General features: G+C 34.8%; 1 protein-coding gene and 1 non-coding gene across 2 annotated transcripts in view; both read left to right on the top strand.

The window, feature by feature from the left end:
• ABCD2 (ATP binding cassette subfamily D member 2) overlaps positions 1-13,270 on the top strand; it is a 75,227-nt gene that overhangs the window by 20,586 nt on the left and 41,371 nt on the right. The gene's annotated exons all lie outside the window — the stretch shown is intronic.
• On the top strand, positions 6,282-6,388 carry LOC111767294 (U6 spliceosomal RNA). The gene has a single exon (XR_002799147.1). It is a non-coding gene; the product is annotated as a U6 spliceosomal RNA (small nuclear RNA).

Here is a 13,270-nt window from a genome sequence, read left to right as displayed (position 1 = left end):
AAATCATTTTACCATAATTATATGCAGTCTAGAAACACAAGCATTTATATTTCTGTTTAAATTTTTCTAGGACTGTTTTTTTTTTTAATAAAAAGCATCAAATTTATTTAAATGTACATATAAACTAAATGTAGTATTTATTTCTTTTATTCTAAAATCTGCTAACCAGATAGAAAACAATCTTATAAGTACTCATGATTTGAAAGAAATCTGCTATACAACCTGTTTCAAAACATATGACATTAGGTAATCTTAAGCATTTCTTCTTATGGTATTCTCATCAATGACTTTGTAATGTCATATTTAATTACTAATATATAAGAATAGAATTTAGGTTAACTTCTAGTTTGGCAAGAAAAGCTGAAAGTCCAGTATAGAATTGAAACTTACATAGTTATTTATTATTATTATTATTGTGTGAATTCCATAAGTCACAAGCAGACTTTTACAAAAATCTCCCTGTATTCTCTCTTCATGATTGAACGACTTTTTTTTTTTTTTTTTTTAAAGATTTATTTATTTATTTAATTTCCCCCCCTCCCCTGGTTGTCTGTTCTTGGTGTCTATTTGCTGCGTCTTGTTTCTTTGTCCGCTTCTGTTGTCGTCATCTTGCTGCATCAGCAGCATGTGTGCGGTGCCGTTCCTGGGCAGGCTGCACTTTCTTTTGTGCTGGGCGGCTCTCCTTATGGGGTGCACTCCTTGCGCGTGGGGCTCCCCTATGTGGGGACACCCCTTCGTGTCATGGCACTCCTTGCGTGTATCAGCACTGGGAATGGGCCAGATGCACACAGATCAAGGAGGCGTGGGGTTTGAACCGCGGACCTCCCATGTGGTCGATGGATGCCCCAACCACTGGGCCAAGTCCACTTCCCTCTTTAGTCAATTTTTGATACAGATTCTCTATCTTCCCAACTACCTAAAGGTAGATTTGTGATCCCCTGTGCTTGTTTTCACTAACCTACTAATCTCTGGCCCATTAGTCACTTACTGATCCCTTTCTGAGTTTCTGTCTTTAACCATTAAAGCTCCCCAAACCATGCTTTTTATTTAGTTAATCTACTAATAAAAGCAAATGTTACAATATGCTAACATTCACCAAAAATGAGAAACTCAAACACTTGGTAGAATTGAGAGAACAGAGAAGGAGGAAAAGAGGGATAGAGGAAAAAGGAAGAAAAGAAAAGAAGAAGTAAAGGAAGGAGGGAGCAATAGATGGTCAGGAAGACAGAGGTAATAGGTGTCAAAAGACAAAATGCAGTAAAATGTTGGGTCTCTTCACACTAATTTTTTTTCCCTCCAGAGCATTATTTGTATAAGTCTAATTAACTCTCTCCTCAGCAACAGTCTCCAGCTGGGGACCAACGCACCGTGGGTTTCTGTTCCCCTGGCTCCTCTTCTCGCTACCTTTCCTTGGTAAAAGTACCTTGGGACAGGATGTAAAGGTGGTCTTCTTACTCCTCAGACCTAGGCGCCCAAATACTTAGGCTAACACTTTCCCTTGTCCAATAGAGCCAGACTTCCCCCTGGTACAGATTTCTGTCTGTGACTTTGGAGTCTGAGAAATGAAAGGCTAAATATTCGATGGAAATTCTGGAAAGATAGAGGTTTAGAGAGATATAAGACTCACCTCTCTCCTAGAAGAATAGCTACAGGGTAGGCAGAAACAGCCTGGAAAAAATGCACTAGGGCTTAGGACACCAGGGGAAGGCTCGACACCACCCAGAAGCAGGAGGAGCAAAGAAAAGGAAAAGGACCTCAATGGTACAACTCAGGAAAAGCTGCAGCTGCAGCTGCCGGCACCCAGACCCCCAGCCTGAGCACTTTAAATTCTCCAGCCTCCAGCTGCCAGTTACAGAGTGGGGTCACAGTGGTCCACCTCCCCAGGAAAGGGGGGGAGAGAAAGAGGCAGCCTAAGGCTGATTCAGCTTCTGGCCAACAAATGTGGTCTGCTGTGTCCCACAAGTGCTTCCAGCCAAGCGGGGCTGTACCACGTTTGTCGTGAGAGCCGGCGGGGAACTAAAGAGATCCGACCCGCTGACACACCCTCCCTACTGCCCCAGACTGGTTGTCGACCTCACACAGATGAGTGGAATTATTCCTTACCCGGGAAAAGTGAAGGGGCTGCCAGCAGAATAAGGAGAGCAGGAACTGAGAACGTTTGATTTGTGAGGCTCTTAATAGCCCTGAGGAAGGATCCCTTGCCACATTGTTCTGGTCAGGGTTACAGCAAACACATTTCAACCAGGGTTTGAGCTGAGAGGTGTGCTCAAGTGTGCCATTTGCTGGCAGACCAAAGAAGTACAGGCAAGGAAAATAGAAGTAAATAAAGGAGACTTTTTCAGGCCTTTATAGCCTCTTAGTGCAAGGCCCTTGGAAGCTGCTTTGCAGTCCATTACTAGGACCATGGCCTGGATTTGAGCAACTAAATGGGGACAATCCTGAAGAGCTAGACTAGATTGAACCAAGAATCAAAGAACAGCAGTAACACACAGCCTCCTGTCACTAAATCCCTATGCAGGAGAGAGAAATTGAACATCAGAGTAAACTCACCATCATTATCAGATGACTACACACCAACAAAAAAAATTACAAGCCATACTAAGAAAAAGGAAGATAAGGCTCAAGAAAAAGAATATATCAAAGCACCATATTAGACACAGGATTTGGGACAACAAATCATCAACATTCATTAAATCTCCTAAATCACATCAAAGAGTTGAAAGACAATATGGCCAAAGAGATAAAGAACATCAGGAAGACACTGGGCAAGCACAAAAAAGAATTTGAAAACCTAAATAGAAAAATAACAGTGCTTAGGGGGATTAAAGATAAAATAGGTGAGATTAAAAAGCCATTAGAGGCATGTAACAGACTCAAAATCATAGAAAGATGTTCTAAAGACAGAACAGCTGAAATTGAAGAGAATAGAGAGAAGAAGGAATGGAAGAATTGGACAAGGGCTCAAGGGGTTGAATAACGTGAAGTGCAACAACATACGTGTCATGCAGGTTCCAGAAGAAGAGAAAGGAAAAGGGGCAGAAAGAGGATTTGAGGAATTAATGGCTAAAAATTTCACAATGAAAGGAATGATTTTACATGTCCAAGAAGTACATCATACCCCAATCGGAATAAACTTGAATAGATCTACTCCAAGACACATACTACTCAGAATACAAAACATCAAAGACAGGAGAAAATTGTGACACAGCAAGGAAGAAGCAAACCATCACATACAAGGGACACCCAGTTAGACATAGTGCAGATTTCTCATCAGTAACCATGTAGGCAAGAAGATGGTGTATATATAATTAGAATACAGAAAGAGAAAAATTGCCAGGCAAGAATTCTTTATCAAGCAAAACTCCCCTTCAAATATGAAGGTGATATAAAAATATTCACAAATAAACAAACTAAGAGAGCTCATAAAAAAGAATCCCTCTTTGCAAGAAGTACTAAAGGAAGCCCTACAGCCCAGAGGCTTGGAGGAGAGTAGAGAATGGAAGGCTATCAGAAAGAATAACCAAAAGGGTTAAATGACAGATGAAAATAAGATATGACATACGAAAGTTAAAGGATAAAATTGTGAAAGTAAATAATGCATTTACAATAATATCGTTGAATATGAATGGATTAAACTACCCCATAGAAAGAGGCTGACAGCATAGATAAAAAGACATGAGCCATCCATATGCTATCTACAAGAGATTCACCTTAGATCCAGGGAAACAAACCAGCTGAAAGTGAAACGTTGGGGGAAAAATGTCTATACAAACAGTAATCAAAAAAGAGCAGGGATAGCTTTGCTAATATCAGACAAAATGGACTTTATATGCAAAAAATTTATAAGAGACACATAAGGCCATTATATATTAATAAAAGGGACAAACCACCAGGAAGAAATAACAGTCATAAATATCTATGCATCTAACCCGGGTGCCCCAAAATACACAAAGTAAGCTCTGACAAAACTGAAGGAAGAAATAGTCATCTCTACAATAGTAGTTGGAGACTTCAACACACCACTCACATCAATAGATTGAACAACTAAACAGAAGATCAACAAGGAAACAGAGAACTTGAACAATGTGATAAACGAGCTAGACCTAACAGCCATATACAGAACGTTGCATCCGAAATCAGTGGCTTATACATTCTTCTCAAGTGCTCATGGATGTTTCTCCATATTGACCACATGTTGAGTCACAAAGCAGGTCTCAATACATATAAAAAGATTAAAATTATACAGAGTACCTTCTCAGATCATAATGGAATGAAGCTGGAAATCAATAATAGATGGGAAAAGGGAAAGTTTGCAAGTGTCTGGAGTCTAAACTCCTAAAAAATCAGTGGGTCAAAGAAGAAATTATAAGAAATTAATAAATATCTCGAGATGAATGAAAATGAGGACACAACTTATCAAAACTTGTGGGATTCAGTGAAAACAATGCTTAAGGATAATTTATAGCCCTAAACACCTGTATTTAAAAAGAAGAGAGAGCTAAATTCAAAGACTAACTGAACATCTGGAGGATTTAGAAAAAGAACAGCAAACCAATCCCAAAGCAAGCAGCAGGAAAGACATAATAAATTAGAGCAGAAGTAAATGAAATTGAGAACAGAAAAACAATAGAATCAACAAAACCAAAATCTGGTTTCTTTGAGAAGAGCAATGAAATTGACAATCCCTTAACTAGACTGACAAAGTAAAAAAAGAAGTGGCAAAATCAGAAATGAAAGGGGAAGTATTACGACTGACCCCACGGAAATAAAAAGGAACTTAAGAGGATATTATGAGAAACTCTGTGCCAGCAATTAGACAACCTAGATGAAATGGAAAAATTTCTAGAAATGCACAACCTACTTTGACTCTACAAGAAATATAGGAACTCGATAAACCAATCACATTTTAAAGAGATTAAATCAGTCATCAAATATCTCTGAACAGAGAAAAGTCCAGGGCAAGATGGCTTCACAGGTGAACTCTACCAAGCATTTAGAGAATAATTAGTACCAATCGTATTTAAACTCTTCGAAAAAATTGAAAAGGAGGAAAAATTACCCAACACTTTCTATCACCCTAATACCAAAGCCAGTTAAAAATATATTAAGGAAAGGATATTGCAGACCAATCTCTTTAATGAACATAAATGTAAAAATTCTAAACAAGATACTTAACAAATAGAATCCAATAGCATTTTAAAAGAATTATACATCATAATCAAGTGGAATTTATGCCTGGTTTGCAAGAGTGGTTCAATGCCAGAAAATCAGTTAGCATAATACACCATATTAACAACTTGAAGGAAAAAAAATCCACATGATTATCTCAAATGATGCAGAAAAGGCATTTGACAAAACCCAGCATCCTTTCTTGATAAAAACGCTTCACAAGTTAGGAATAGAAGGAAAATTTCTCAATATGATAAAGTGTATGAATGAAAAACCCACAGCCAACTTTGTACTCAATAGGGAAAGGTTGAAAGCTTTCCAAGATCGGGAAGACAAAGATGCCCACTGTCACCAATGTTATTCTACATTGTGCTAAAGTTCTAGCTGGAGCAATTAGACAATAAAATAAAATGCATCCAAATAGAAGAACTGTCACTATTAACAGATTACATGATCCTATAGTTAGAAAATTCCAAAATGTCTATGACAAAGCTCCTTGAGCTAATAAATCAGTTCAGCAAAGTGGCAAGATACAAGATCAACATGCAAAAATCAGTAATGTTTCTGTACACTGGAACTGAACAATCTGAGAAAGAAATCAGGAAAAGAATTTTATTTACAACAGCAAAAAACAAAAATAAGAAACAAAAAGACCTAGGAATCAATTTTTTTTTTTTTTTTTTAGGAATCAATTTAAACAAAGATGTAAAGGAATGTAGTTTTCAGAAAACTACAAACACTGATGAAAGAAAATCAAAGAAGACCTAAACAAATGGAAAGACATTCTTTTTCATGGATTAGAAGGCTAAATATCATGATTATGTAAATCCTTTCCCAAACTGATTTATTGATTTAATGCAATACCACTCAAAATTCCAACAGTCAACTTTTAGAAAAATAGAAAAGTCTACTTTGTTATATTTATAAGTTATAAATTCTGAATTTATAAATTCTGATTTATAAATAACATTTTATTTACCAGCTTAATATTTATTTACTGAGTACTTCATTCACAGGATATTATCTTCAAGCACCATGTTGCTTAATTTCCTAGACTATAAATACCGTTTAATAAACTAGCTATGAATCACATTTAAGAATTAAGTATGACAGTGCTCACTTTGGCAGGACATATGCAAAAGTTTGGACAATACAGAAAAGATTAACATGGCCACTGTGCTAGAATGACATACCCATTCGTGAAGCATTTCTTGTTTTTCTGTATTTTATGCATGCTTCTTCTGTAAAGCTATAATTTCTCTAATAAAAATAAATACAGCAATGTGGATTATGGTAGTGGCGGCACAGCATTAAGAATATAATTAACACCACTGAAATGTATATCTGAAGGTGAGTAAAATGGGAAATTTTAGGTTGTATGTGTGTTACCAGAGTAATGTTCTTTAAAAAAAATCTGGAATTTGGTTGTAAGGAAGAGTGATAGTGTTACTAATTAGATTTGCAGCAAATTAAATATAGATAACTTTATCTTCTTGTCTGTGTTATGCTTTGCATAAACTATGCTAAACAGATTACTTAAAATAATTTAATTGGAGTTAAAGGATTAGAGGCTTTATTTAGCATTATACAGCATTTCAGGGCCTGGGTTAGAATTCACTAAGTCTTTGGGGACAGGCCATTTATATTCACAGTCTCTCATTTTTAGATTATTAATGATTAATGAAATCATCATATTATAAACACTGCCTGGTGATAGGGGGAAAAAATGTGTTTGACCTTAAATATTTTCTTGGATAATCATAAAAATAAAAACTTCTAGCATTCTTCCAACTTTCTGTGAAATAACAAAATATCATTCTTTATAATTTGCATGTACCTTTTAAAATTTTCTATATTCTTCAATTATTTTTCATAATAAAAACCTTTGTCATGAAATTCCAGCTTTTTGGAAGAGGCAGTATGTGTTCCATAGTTTTTTATGGTATTTCTGCCCGTCCTTTATTGATAGAGCCTATGTGTTTTGTAAAATGAAGTAAATAAAAGTAGCTTTTATTCCAAAAATGTTATGACCTCTTAAGATACCAGGGCATCTTGAATAAGGGCTGAGCATCTCTGGCCTACAATTTTTTAAAAATTTACAATATGTCAACAGTTACTGTGTGCTAGTCTTGTTTTTTCTTTATGACAACATGTAAGGTTGGTGTTTTTATCACTATTTTATAGATGAGGAAACTTAGGTTGAAGTCACAGACTGATAAATGTTGTCGCCAGCATTTTACTCAGGTGTGTCAGACTCTAAAGTCATTTTGTTTTGGTTATTGCTTGCAGCTGGTGAAAGCTCTCTGAACAGTTACTACTCCCTTGCATGGCCTTGCAAATAAGTCTTGGTAGGTAAGGTTATTTGCTTGGTGTGCTGAATCTGTACTTATATCAAGCTATTTGAAAGTCAAGTAGGAATATCCAAGCCAATTTAAAATTCAAATTTTTTCACAGGTTCTTGGCTATCATTCACATAAGTTAAAGTAAAATATATTCTTGTATAAAAGGGAAATTCCTTGAAGTTTTCAATTGTGTTCAGTCACTTTCGATTTAAATTGCTCCCTACTCGTTCCCATTTTTCTAAAAATAAATTGAGTATTCCCTTAATTTAAAATCAAACTTGTTTGCAGAGGTATAGAATAAGCAAATCTTAATTTTCAGGCTGCATTATGGCATTAAAAAAAGTCAGTGTTTACTCTTTTTGTAATCAGAAGAGATTGTCTCTTGCAATAGAGCAAAGACTGTATTTTGTCATAGGAACTTCAGCACAATGGGCAGAACATTTCTAAAATGCCACTAACACCAGCAATGGCACTGCACCTTCAGATAGAGGCCAAATGAATTTTGTGGCTATTTTAAAATCTGAACTTCCTTTTGGATTGTATTTGTATGAATGCCTTTCATATCCCAGGATCTCCTCTTTGGAGGGATAGGGGAACTCTATGTTAATAACAATACTGTTGATTCCACATATATAAAACCTGATAATGACAAAGAACCAGGAAGCACATGAGACCAGGAGGGAGGTGAGAAGGCTTAATTTCCTCTTTTCTCCATGGAAGGACAGAAGGGTGCTGTTATGATCGGTAAACTATTTTCAGTGAGATCCGTACTTTTCTTCTTCATGCCTCAGATCTCAGATTAAAGATTGAGGATGTGGCATGGAAAAGAATCCAAGTAAGAATCTGCTGTTTGTTTGCTTTTCTGGGTCTCTAGCTTTTAGACCTTTTTGATTTTTTTTTTTAAGATTTATTTTTTATTTATTTATCTGCCGCCGCCCCCCCCCCCACCTTGCTTGCTCTCTGCTCTCTGTGTCTATTCACTACGCATTCTTCTGTGTCTGCTTGTCTTCCTTTGTTGCGTCATCTCGCTGTACCAGCTCTCCATGGGTGCAGGCTGTCAGCTCTCCGTGGGTGCGGGCCAGCTTTGCCTTCACAAGGAGACCCTAGAAAGCAAACCCAGGGCCTCCCATATGGTAGACGGGAGCCCAATCTATTGAGCCACATCTGCTTCCCTGGACCTTTTGATTTTTAATAAGCCTCTAGATGGCAAAACGTGGAAACTATTGAGGACAAGTAGTGTGTTCATTTAAGTAAAGGGCAGGTTCACTAGGCCATGCCTGCTTGGAGTGTGGATTTGGAAGGGACCCTAGAACATCACTGGAATGAAGGAGGATCATAATGCCACTTAGCCCAGACCTCCTCACAGATCTCCATACCTAAGAGATCATGTGTGTGCTGGCCTGCCAGATACCTGAGCCTGTGAAGGGAGGAGGTGATAAAACAGACTTTGCCCACGCTTGGTCATCAATGCTGGCATTCCCAGTACATCTATAGAGTGCCTATTGGCATGTTGTAATTGTTCAGTAAATGTCTAACAGGTAATTGAACAAGTAAGTAAGTGACTTGGTTTCTACTACCAAATCAATCTGGTCTCTTACTCATACTAATATGAGCAATCTGACTACTTATTTTGTTGCTTACACTATGTATTACATATCTCCTTCTGATGTGGTTAAATATCTGTCATTTAGATGTCTTTTTTAAGGAAATTAGTTTGTCCATGAAGAAAGTTCAGTAGCATTGATGTATCTAATTACCTTATTGCCCTCTTTTTTTGTTTCTCTCTACCCCTTCTGACTATTAGACTAAAAACAAGTGAACATTGCATAAATATCTTTGAGCAATTGACTGACAGAATTGTTAATTGTATATTTTGGTAACTCCTGAATATTGATTGATACAGTTTGATTTTTTTTAAAAAGACCTCCTTTTAGTTTGAAGAGATCTACAACTTCATTTTTTTTTATACCTTCCTATTGCTTGGAAAAATATTAAAAATACTTTTATCATATTCAACTCTTCTATGGACTACTTTATAAAAATAACAATGGGAAAAACCCTCCTTTTTATTTAAAGGTTTTCCATGTGTTATGGGTCAATTACAATTACAAGACTAAATCATGAAATTGCCTTTTTTGTGGGTACGAAAGTCAAATACTAGGAATTTCATATAGCAACCTGATGTAATGATAAATACTCAACAAAGTTGACTTTTAGGGAAGTCTCCATTCTTACCAGCTTTGCAATACTTTGAGTCTTTCACTAGCATTATTCTTTTTACCTAGAAGTAAACACAGTCCCTGCTCTCAAGAGGCTGTGCTTATCTTTGTTTTGGCACCTAGAAATATATAATCCTAAAAATATAATTTTGGTAATAGTAAATATCTCTTTTCAATGGAATATTTCTTATTTTTCATGCATATTTATTTTAACAATATTAGGACTGACATGCATTTAGAACCCAAATTCATTTCTTGGAATGCATGAAAAAACTGGTGGCATGATTATTCTCAACATATGCATTTATATGAATTATTAATAGCTATATATTATGGCTTTCAAATTGTTAACTTATTATATAACAGCACAGCAGTACCTAGTTGTACATTATTCTTAACACATCTCATGCCTTAAACACATTTAAGATTGCTGTGAAATTTTTATCAATATTGTACCCAATTAAATTCTAGATTACTAAGAAAAAACATGTCATTTTCTCTGCATGTACACCTGTCATGTTATATTTTCTCTTAGGGTTTGAATTTTCTCATTTATTCTCCGTGATCATTCAGAGACTCCAAGCACAGAGACAGAGCTAACACTTTGCAATGTTTCTCTTCTTCCGTCTACCTTTGTTTCTATTAAAGAAAAGAATATAGTATAACAGAGAAGTATAAGATTATAAAGTTTTATAAAAGCCAATAACATTTATAAAAACAAACAAATTGACATATACGTAAATGTTAATACAAAAGTCGGGAATACTATAAAAATTATAAAAGTGCCCTTAGATATTTGAAACATAATACAACTATAAAAAACCAAAACTTTAGAATGGATTTAATCTTGATCACAAAAAATTTTACTCTAATTTCAATATTATAATTGACCATTTTTAAGATAGATGCATTTAAAAGAATTCCAGATTCCAAAGAAAAAAATTATAGTAATAAGCTAGTGATAATTATTTAAATTTTACTATGATAGCTGTAGATCTATCCCAGTACCTTTTCTGCAACATATAGAACTACTTCTAGGTTTTATTCAGAGGAAGTAAATTAAAATTAATTAGTGTTTATTTTTTGAAAGCTACAAACTGTGAGCAGTCCTATCATTTCTTTTGTTGCCTGTCCTCGACATGTTGCATGATCCCTTTCTGATGAGCCACAGCAAGTAATCTAATAACTTTCTGACATGGTAATTGATCTACCTGAAATATTTAGAAGATAATCCGAATAGGTCTATATATCTGGAAAGGAAAGTTTAGTAAAGCGTACTCTAAGTGCTTATCAATTATGTATAACTTTGGTAGGGCAACAGAAACTTGAGCTAGCTTAAAATGTCAAATTCCAGACCTTTGAGCTGGAAAGAGAGTCATATGCAAAAAATTATATCCATATTGGATATAGGGTCCCGCATTTCCTCTCAAATTGATTCAGCACCATCCAGACTTTTCTTAACATAGCCTTTCTAGAGACTTCAGTGGTACATCTAACTTTAAAATAACATTTAGAAGTTATTATATTAGTAAATCTAATTAAAAGCCCTTAGTTGCTATGTATCTTATTAAATGCATATTAAATATGTTATTTTTAACATTGAACGTGACCATAAAACAATAATTGAGAGAAAACTGAACTTTAATACAGCCATAATTAATGAATTCATCCTAATGAATATATAATTTTATGAAATAAATTTTTATATTTCCATCAACATTCCCATTCAGTTAATACACTTTGAGTAACAATAGCTCAAATAACATATTAAATGGGGACATTTGCAGTTCTTTTAGCATTAGAAGGTTTAAAATTTAGCATTTAATTTAAATATTCTCAATAAGTAGCTAAAAATCCTGTTTTCTTTTTTGTTTTGTTTTGTTTTACTTCAGGAGTACATAATCAAAACATTCTTGGATTTAATAGATTCAATAAGAAATTAAGCATTGTAAAAAATAATGTAATTATTTTGCTTTGCTTTATAATTAAGAACTCTTAGGAGATAAAGTTCCATATCTGTTCATTATAGACGTGTGGCAGATTTCAAAAGAAGTCTAAAAAACATAAATAACATCAAATTAATCTTTTAAAGACATCACTAAGTTTTGCTCCTCCAAATTCTTCTTATAAAGTTCTATGCATTTTGACACCTTTGAGGGCCCATAAATTGATCCAGTGAACTAAGTGGTGCTCCAGTTACTAAAAGAACTACTTCTAGATAAGCTTGAGGTACTTTCTTGAATGCTTAATACACTCTATTTAACTAGGTACTTTTTATTTATTAATCATGTTGAGAATAACAAAAATTTACTATGTGACTCTCTCAGCTAAGTAGAAAATCTTTTGCCTCTATTCTTTTTAAGATGTTGCTTTTCACCTATGTAGAGAACTTATGTATAACTGATCTTTTAGTTTCAATAACAATCATTTACTGAGTGCCTACTTTATGCATGTACATACATCTAGTGCCTACCATATGCTCTGATGAAATTACTTCATTTAGCATCATAAAATCCACTGGTTCATTTAGTCCTCATAACAAATGCAATAAAGTAAGTAACTTTACAAATCATGTACCTCTAGCTAAGAATTAGTGTCACATTACTTGTAAATGGGGAGATGAAGATTCCAGCTCAGATTCATCTATCCAAAGCCTGTTACCACAGCCATGCCTCTATACCATTCCGTGAAATATAAACTTATAATTTATATAAACATATAAATATTGCCAGTGAATCAATATTGCCAGCATGGTAGAAATGCTTCAAAAACACTTATGAAATGAATGGTCAGCTGTATTTTAATCATTGTATTCTCAGTTGTATAATATGTCATGGTTTTTTGGTGGATTTAGTTATGTCTTTTTTTAATGCTAAGATGGTAGCATCTGTTCCTGATTTACCTTAATTTGGAGTTGGCACCACTTTGGAAGGTAGAAAAAAATACTGTCTCCTGAGGTTTCCATCAATTTCCTCTTCTGAGTGGTTGCAAAGTACCTTTTGAAAAACTGCTCGTTGGTCCAGATGGCCAATTTCCGTTTTACTTTATTATTATTACTAGGCACTAATTTGAGATACTGTAACATTATATAAATGCTTAAGACAGTGTATATAAATGTATAACAATGTGCTATAAATCTATTTTTTTTTTAATATGTTAGACTGGAGAGAGAAAGATAAAGAGCAAAAGGGAAAGACAGATATAGTAAAAGAAAGGTGACCAGAAATGGTGTAGCCACTTTGGAAAAGTCTTTTTTTCTCAAAAACTCCACTCCTTAGTATAAGCCCAAGAAAACTGAAAGCATATGTTCCCATAAAATCTTGTACATGAATGTTCATAGTATCATTATTCATAATAGCTAAAAAGTGGAATTAATCCAAATGTCCACCAACTGAATGAATAAATGAAACCATTTATTTTAGCCATACAATGGGATATTATTCACCTATAAAATGTAATGAACGACTATGGCACGATCCAGCGTAGATGAGCCTTGAATATATTATGCTAAGGGAAAGAAGGCAGTCACAAGACCACATA

Source organism: Dasypus novemcinctus, chromosome 12, assembly GCF_030445035.2.
Source record: "Dasypus novemcinctus isolate mDasNov1 chromosome 12, mDasNov1.1.hap2, whole genome shotgun sequence".
NCBI lineage: Eukaryota > Metazoa > Chordata > Mammalia > Cingulata > Dasypodidae > Dasypus > Dasypus novemcinctus.
Note: the sequence above shows the minus strand (reverse complement) of the source record. Positions and strands in the feature narration are given on the sequence as shown.